Below are 7,231 nucleotides of genomic sequence, written 5' to 3' on the forward strand. Positions count from 1 at the left end.
ATTTCTTTTGTTTGTCACCCCTTCTGACCAATCATGACCTCAGGTTCTCCCAAATCCTGCAGCAACAGGAGCTCTGCTTCAACCCAAAGCACGAATCTATCCTCCTGGGATTCTGCCACAGAGAAGGCTGTTGGTGATTTTTTTTTTTAAATGCTCATCAAAAACCATTCTGAAACCATTTTATTTCTTGGATGAAAATGGCATCACATTAGCCCTACCAGACCTGTCCCTGAAATTTAGAAGAAAATTGTGCAGAAATACCGAGTTAATTTATTCAAGTAAGCACACACCTGCTTTTTGCATTACAGAATGGTTCCATTTTCATCCCAGCAGCTGTCCCTGGGTCTGAGTTACATAAATGAATAATGCATTTAATATGTTATTAAATGGGGCTGCTACTTCCGTAATAACAAGGCAACTTGTGATTATGTTGGACCTGAGCTCTGGATATTACTGAGATGCATTTAGTTGGTAAAGCATTCTTCAATTTGCCAAGAAGAAAAGTGCTTTGTAATGGCAAGGGAGTCTTTGTACAATTACTAAAAAGGAAATATTCTGAAAATGTGCCTTTGATATTACCTACAGCTCATCAGTGGAGCCTACCTTATTACTCCAACACCCCCAGTTTCAGCCATTCTCCTCCTTCCTATCTTGAAATGACTCTGTCACCTTTTCCTTTTTACCCATACTTTCTTTCATTTTGCTTATGTGCTGCCTGGACAATTTTTTTAAAAAGATGAAGGCCATATTTTCTTCTTTGTGAGGCTAAACCTGGAAAGAAGCATTGTGAGTCTTCATACTGCAGATTTTTCTATTCAGCCTTTTTTATTTTCCCCTCTTGGGAATTTGGGGTGGTGTGGTCAGACTACATGTATTTATGACTATTCACTTATTAAGGTAAGAGCATTGTGTAAGCTCAGCAGATCTCAAATCTAATAATAACTGCATATTTATGGAGTACAATGTAATCAATATAGACATTGTAGAAAGATTCAATCAAGGTAACAAACATATACATCAAGTTATTTTTTGTGGTGCGAACATTAAAAATCTCTTTCTTTGAAAAATCTTAAATGCACGATATGTTGTTATTAACTGTGGTCCCATGCAGATCACTAAAACTCATTTCTCCAGTCTAACTACAATGTGTATGCTTTAAAGGACATCTCCCTTTTCGCTATCATCTACCCACTATGGTAAACACCTTTCTCTTCTGATTCTATGACAGCAATTTTTTAAGATTCCACATGTAAGTGAGATCATGTGGTGTTTGTCTTCCTGTGCCTGGATTATTTCACTTGGCAGCATGTCCGCTAGTTCCATCCATGTTGTTGGAAATGACTGAGGGTCTTTCTGTTTAAAGACTTCTTAGTAGTCCACTGTGTATACCTCATTTCCCTTATTCATTCATCTACTAATGGACACCTATTTGGCTTCTATATTTTGACCACTAGAGTAACGTTGCAATTAATATGAGAGTACACCTATCTCTTTCACATTCCATAAGATGCAGAAATCTCACTTCTATCTGACCCTTTGAATCACTTGAGGGCATTTTATACATGTATGATGCCTAGGTCCTTCCCCTAGGAATTTGAATTTAATTGGGAACTTTGGACATCAGTTTGTTTTTGTTTTCACTTTAAGTCCCCTGGTGATTCTAGCTTGCAGCCAGGATTAAATGCCACTACCCAGGAGGTTAAAACTAGTGTTGTGGAACAAACTGTCAATTGTTTTTCATTCTATGTGGGATGCTCTTGCCTCCTCTTACACTTTGACTCATGCTTTGAAAAATAAGCCGAGAAATCAGGCTTTGATGTAAAGATGCATCTTCCTTTTTTTCATAGGAATTAGAACATGTAATGACCGAGGTAAACTGGAACTCTAGTTCTTGCTGTACCCAGATGGATATTATTGCCACTGAGCGATGGTTTCCCATATTACTACTCACAATGAGAAAAAAATATAATAATTTCATTTTGTGGATTGGACTATGTGCTTTGGTTTCAAGGGAAAACTCTGCTTTGTTCTAATGATACTGGACTTAATGAAGTAGGAAATAGAGCAAGCCTTAGGGACACAGAAGGGGGTTGGGTCTGGGTACAGTGTGTGGCTAAGACTTAAAATATTTCTAGACCCACTACTCTTAACAATGAGTAAAGAGCAACATGTTACGTTCATGTGTGTAAGTTGAAAGAGCTATATACCTACAGACCTCTGACAGCAGTAGTAGGGCTTAACAATGGAATAGAGATAGGTTTTTCCATCACTTTACTCAGAGAAACTGCCCCCAGGAAAGCAGTGGCTGAGGAGTCCAGGTCTCCTCATCTTCAGTGAAAAGGGACTGTGCCAGACATCCAAGCTGACAGGCCTTACTGGTGGCTGGCTATATGTATCCCTTGTGTGTAGGTATATGCAGCTCAAAGATGCTTTAAGTGGAATCCAGGTGATAAGGAATGCTCAGGGATAGCAATGTGCCCATGAATCAACAATCATCCTATGCAAAATCCCTAATAGCAATATTTAGAAAGTCCTTGGCTGACTAGGGAGGTCTTGCAAGTTCTTTATCTGAAGGCAAAATCACTCTCTCAACTTTTCCTTTAAACCAAGTAGGCAGACCTAGGGATAAGGGCGTGGAATGAGACAGAAGACCAAGTGAATGGAATAAAGTGGCTCTTGCATTAAGCAAGATGAAAGCACAAGTTATTTAATTTGAATAGTAAATGGAATGGGACTTCATTTTGAACACAAGCTTGATAAAATGGGGCATGTGGCCACACTTGACTAAATGGCTTAATATAGAGAATCATGAGAACTGGCTCATAGGATCCACAATCTGAGTCAATTCATTGTCAAACCGAATTATAGAAACATGTTTCCTTTTTTAGAACACCTGCAATCCAAGGAATCCTACTATTGAATCATTTCAGTTGATCAAGGAAATTTTAGAGTTAGAAGGCTTCTCAGAGATCATCTAATACCCTTGTTTTGCACATCAGGAAAAGGAGATAGCTTAGAGAATTGCACAAGGTCAGACAGAAAATGATTAGGAGTCCAGGGACTCTGGGCTAATTTGCTGTACTTGTGCCGCTTTGCCAGAGCACCTGGGTGAGAAACACTAATGCCAATTCTACCCATGTGGGTAGGAACAACCGTAAGAGGAAGTGGGTGTCCATGACTCTAATACACATCTTCTTCATTTCTCAATCCCTATGACTTCCCATGAAAAGATGGGAAACTTTAGCTAAGAAGCATACTCTGAGGAGTCAACTTCATATCAACAAGCAATTATTGTGTGTTCGCATTGAAACTGCAGAGTTCTTGGCTAGAAAACAGCTACACAGTCCCCTGCAGCGATCAGTCTATAAATAATGCAAGTGATTTCCTTTCTGTGGACTTTAAACACATGCACCACTTTTAGGGCCAATTATTCTCCTTGATGCACACTGACAAATTTCACTGAACAGAGATCAGACAGAACATCAAAATCCCCACAGGGCACCTGGAATAGAGTCACATGGGAATAGATCACAGCTCACGATGTCCCTGGAAATAGCAAATTCAAGGGAATGGTACATTAGATAGGGGTTCAGTGTTACTATGGCTGATGTAGAGAGGAATATGTTTATAAAAGCCTGTTCTAAAACATTCAAAATGTATGTTAATAGTATGGAAATTGTTATTTTTCATAGAATTTAAGTCTGTATTTACTTTTGTTGGACTCACTAAATATTTTATATAGCGACAGAAATTAAACTATCATTTTAAAATTGTGCTTCATGAGGAAATATCCCCATCATATATTGATAAACTAACCCTGAGAAATAGTAAGAGTTGTCTTTGAACATTATTCCATGAGGAATTAATGGCTCCTATAAAGAAATTCCACAGACAGAAATTTCTACATGCACTTTAAAAAAAAATACATCTAGAAATAACTGCAAATTAATAGCAAGAAGAAATCTGTCCCTTGAGAAGATTATCTTGTTTTCTTAGAGGAAACCAACCCAGTGCCACTTTATTTGATATTTACAGAATCTTTTACTACTGGCATGAAACAAGCAATGTCCTAGTTAATTTAGCAACTTAAATTTGCAGTGTTTTCCTTGGTTCCAACACACTATAAACAAAATTTAACCATATGTAGGTATAACTCAGTGAGGCTGTGCTTGTGTATGTGCAAACTGAGATAATTATAGATACTGGTGGAGAAAAAAGAGAATGGATTTGAGGTTATTTCAGCATTTACATGCAACAGAATATGAAATTAACATGGTTGTCATTTTGTTTGAGCAAAAGAAACATGTTTAGCAGTCAGGTAAATGAGTTTTCTGGTAAAAATGGCAAGGAAGATAGACATGTGTTTGGTGTACCACAGTTCCATCACTTTCTAATTATGTGACTTTAAGCGCCTATGGGGGTACTTCTTTTTGTTTTATAGACAGCATAGCAGAGGTTTAGATGAAAAATGTCCCAGATATGAGCATTGCAGTGACAACCAGGCATCAATACATATCTGGGCTACAGATTCACAATAAAAGAAAGTTCCCTACCCCTCTTTTTTTTCTCTACTCTAGAGAAACCCTTAGATGATAGCAATTGATGGTATTTATATTTTGTAATACATGTGCCCAGCATTCTGCTACATGCTTTCTATATGGTGTCACAGTTATTCACACTTGAAGGCAAATAGCAAAATGTAATTGGTTAAGAAACTAAGGCTCAAAGAAACTAAATCACTCATGAAAGATAACAGTCAATGGTAGCTTTGGATGGAAAACCCTCCATCATTTCATTCAAAAATCTCTCTCTTTTACACCATATGAAATATCCTTAATTATATTTCACTTTCCATCCAAGCAGGCAAACCCCTTACTTTTCATCTGGATGTGAAATGGCTTATGGATGTTTTAAGGGGCCAGAGGTGAACCAGGCAGGTAGCTGACAGTGGAAGACAGCAGGGCATTAATGACTCACTGCTCCAGCCCTGGACATTAGAAACCCTGATACCAGTGGACCAGGAGCCAGGATGGCGGCCCCCTGGAGGCACATTCTGTGCTTACTCACTTCTTTTTTAACCATCTTTTCTAAGTTTTAGCCAAAAACTGAAACAGAAATTGTGCAAACATTCATTTCTATACAGTGAAGCTGATAGACATTTTGGCATTTCCTCAAAAACTGCCTTTCTAGCCAGGTGTGGTGGTGCACACCTGATATCCCAGCAGCCTGGGATGCTGAGGCAGGAGGATCCAGTGTTCAAAGGCAGTCTCAGCAAAAGCAAGGTGTTAAGCAATTCAGTGAGACCCTGTCTCTAACTAAAATACAAAATAACCTATTACATTTTGCAATTTGGGATGTGGCTCAGTGGCTGAGAACCCCTGAGTTCAATCACTGGTACCCCTTGCCCCTGGCAAAACAAAAAACAAACAAACAAACAAAAAACAGCCTTTCTGTTGGCATATTAATAACATATTCAGGGATTTTTCCACCTTGGTGAAACCTGAGAACACTGCTCTCTACACACAGTAGTAAGCTGATTCTGAAATCAACCCTAACCATTTATACATTGAGTCATTCAAAACTAAATAAAAAGTAGGAAGGTCTTCCTGCTTGCTTCCAACTAAGCTCTCAGAATGGTGGTGCTGGGAGGTCTGCTTACTGCCCTGGACTGACAAGAGCGACCTTTGGTTTAATAGACCCACTCAGTTCAAGTTTTGACTACATTTCTGCTCCAGAAGCTATTTGGGAAGGGACAGCCCAGGAGTAACCTGCAGGCAGGCACTAACTGCAGGCCAAGCCACAGCTGGGATTCTTCTGCACTTCATCCCAGTCCTGAGGTTATTCTACACTGAATGAGCACAAGCTTCTCAAGGACAGGTTAAAACAGTCATTGGAGAGACTCAGGGGGCACAGTGGCTCCTTACTTCCATAGCTTCCAAGCACTGGTGTCAGAGCCTTGAGAAGATTACCAGTGTGGCCCTGTCACCAGTCATCTCTTGTTATTTGTGCCAGAAATGACCCTGTTTACCTGATTCATCTAGGAAAAGCTTACTTGAGCTTCCCCTCATCTTACCCTTACTGAATCCACTAGCATTTGCCTCTAAAGAGGGAGGCAGTTAATTCAAATTCCTACCTTGTGGGACTCACAGGCAACAGGTGGGCAGGAGGCTCCTGTTTAAAACCCTGTGAGGGAACTATTTGGCACGGCCTGATACTCAGGTCCAGTTGGCTGAGTGGAATTTTCTTTATAATCTAGCAGAAACACCTCCATTGCCAAGAGATTTAATTAGCTTTGTGTGTTTTTAATAACAAGTAATATGGTATTGGAATGTTAATTGTAGCCTTGTTTATAGTGGCAAAAAAAAAAAAAACCCAACCCAAATGTTCATGAAAGGGAACAATTAAATAATTCTATAATACTTAATACCATGGAATAAAAAGAAATGAGATGGAAAGTAGCCTTCTATATTCTGACTTGGAAAGATGTTTAAAATATGTTTTTAACTTAAAAAGGGAAACAGAATATCTATCACATAAAGACAGCAAATCACACAAAAACAGCCTTCCAAATTAATTTTATATACTTTCTCTTGGCACAGTTATTCACTGGCAAATGCTAAAAAAAGTGTTTGGAAGCATGAATACCAAATAAATAATTGTGGGAATGGGGCTAGGATCGGGTAATGATTCAAGTAGACTTTTTAATATCTAAAACACATCTATACAATTCTTTTGTAATTAAATATTTTTAATAGAAAGGTAGCAGCATTGTAGTGACTACAATGTTACATGTTGAATCTGTGCTTATGAAGAGTGCTGAATCAACACACAGCCAAGGGACATCTAAGGTGATATGCTGCGCTGACATTAGGAAAGACAGAGAGTAATTTTTCAGTTTCACCTACATTTTTCCACTTGACAATTCTAGAGCTGGCTACAAACACTGCACATGGGAATTTGATGTTGTTAGGTCTTGTAAGATGACTCTGGCCCTTGTCCCAACTAAAGGTCTTCCAGTTTCCCATGCAAAATGAGTGATTCACGCGATATACTGATCAGTGAGTTTATTACTGACACCTCTCCCTCCGAATGTCCCCTATAGGACCCTAATGCAGTGGTTACTCCTTCACCTATGAGTACCATTCTTAGAAGTGCAGGTCATACCTACTGGTGCCTAGAACTTATCACATGTTTTTTTTTTTTTCCACATAAGCTCTTAGGCTGATGCTGA

At 38.9% G+C, this 7,231-nt stretch overlaps 1 pseudogene; it reads right to left on the reverse strand.

The window, feature by feature from the left end:
• LOC143385821 (VPS10 domain-containing receptor SorCS1-like) overlaps nt 1-635 on the reverse strand; it is a 64,368-nt pseudogene extending 63,733 nt beyond the window's left edge.
• Between the last annotated feature and the right edge of the window lie 6,596 nt (nt 636-7,231).

This window comes from Callospermophilus lateralis, assembly GCF_048772815.1.
Source record: "Callospermophilus lateralis isolate mCalLat2 chromosome 11 unlocalized genomic scaffold, mCalLat2.hap1 SUPER_11_unloc_3, whole genome shotgun sequence".
Classification (NCBI taxonomy): domain Eukaryota; kingdom Metazoa; phylum Chordata; class Mammalia; order Rodentia; family Sciuridae; genus Callospermophilus; species Callospermophilus lateralis.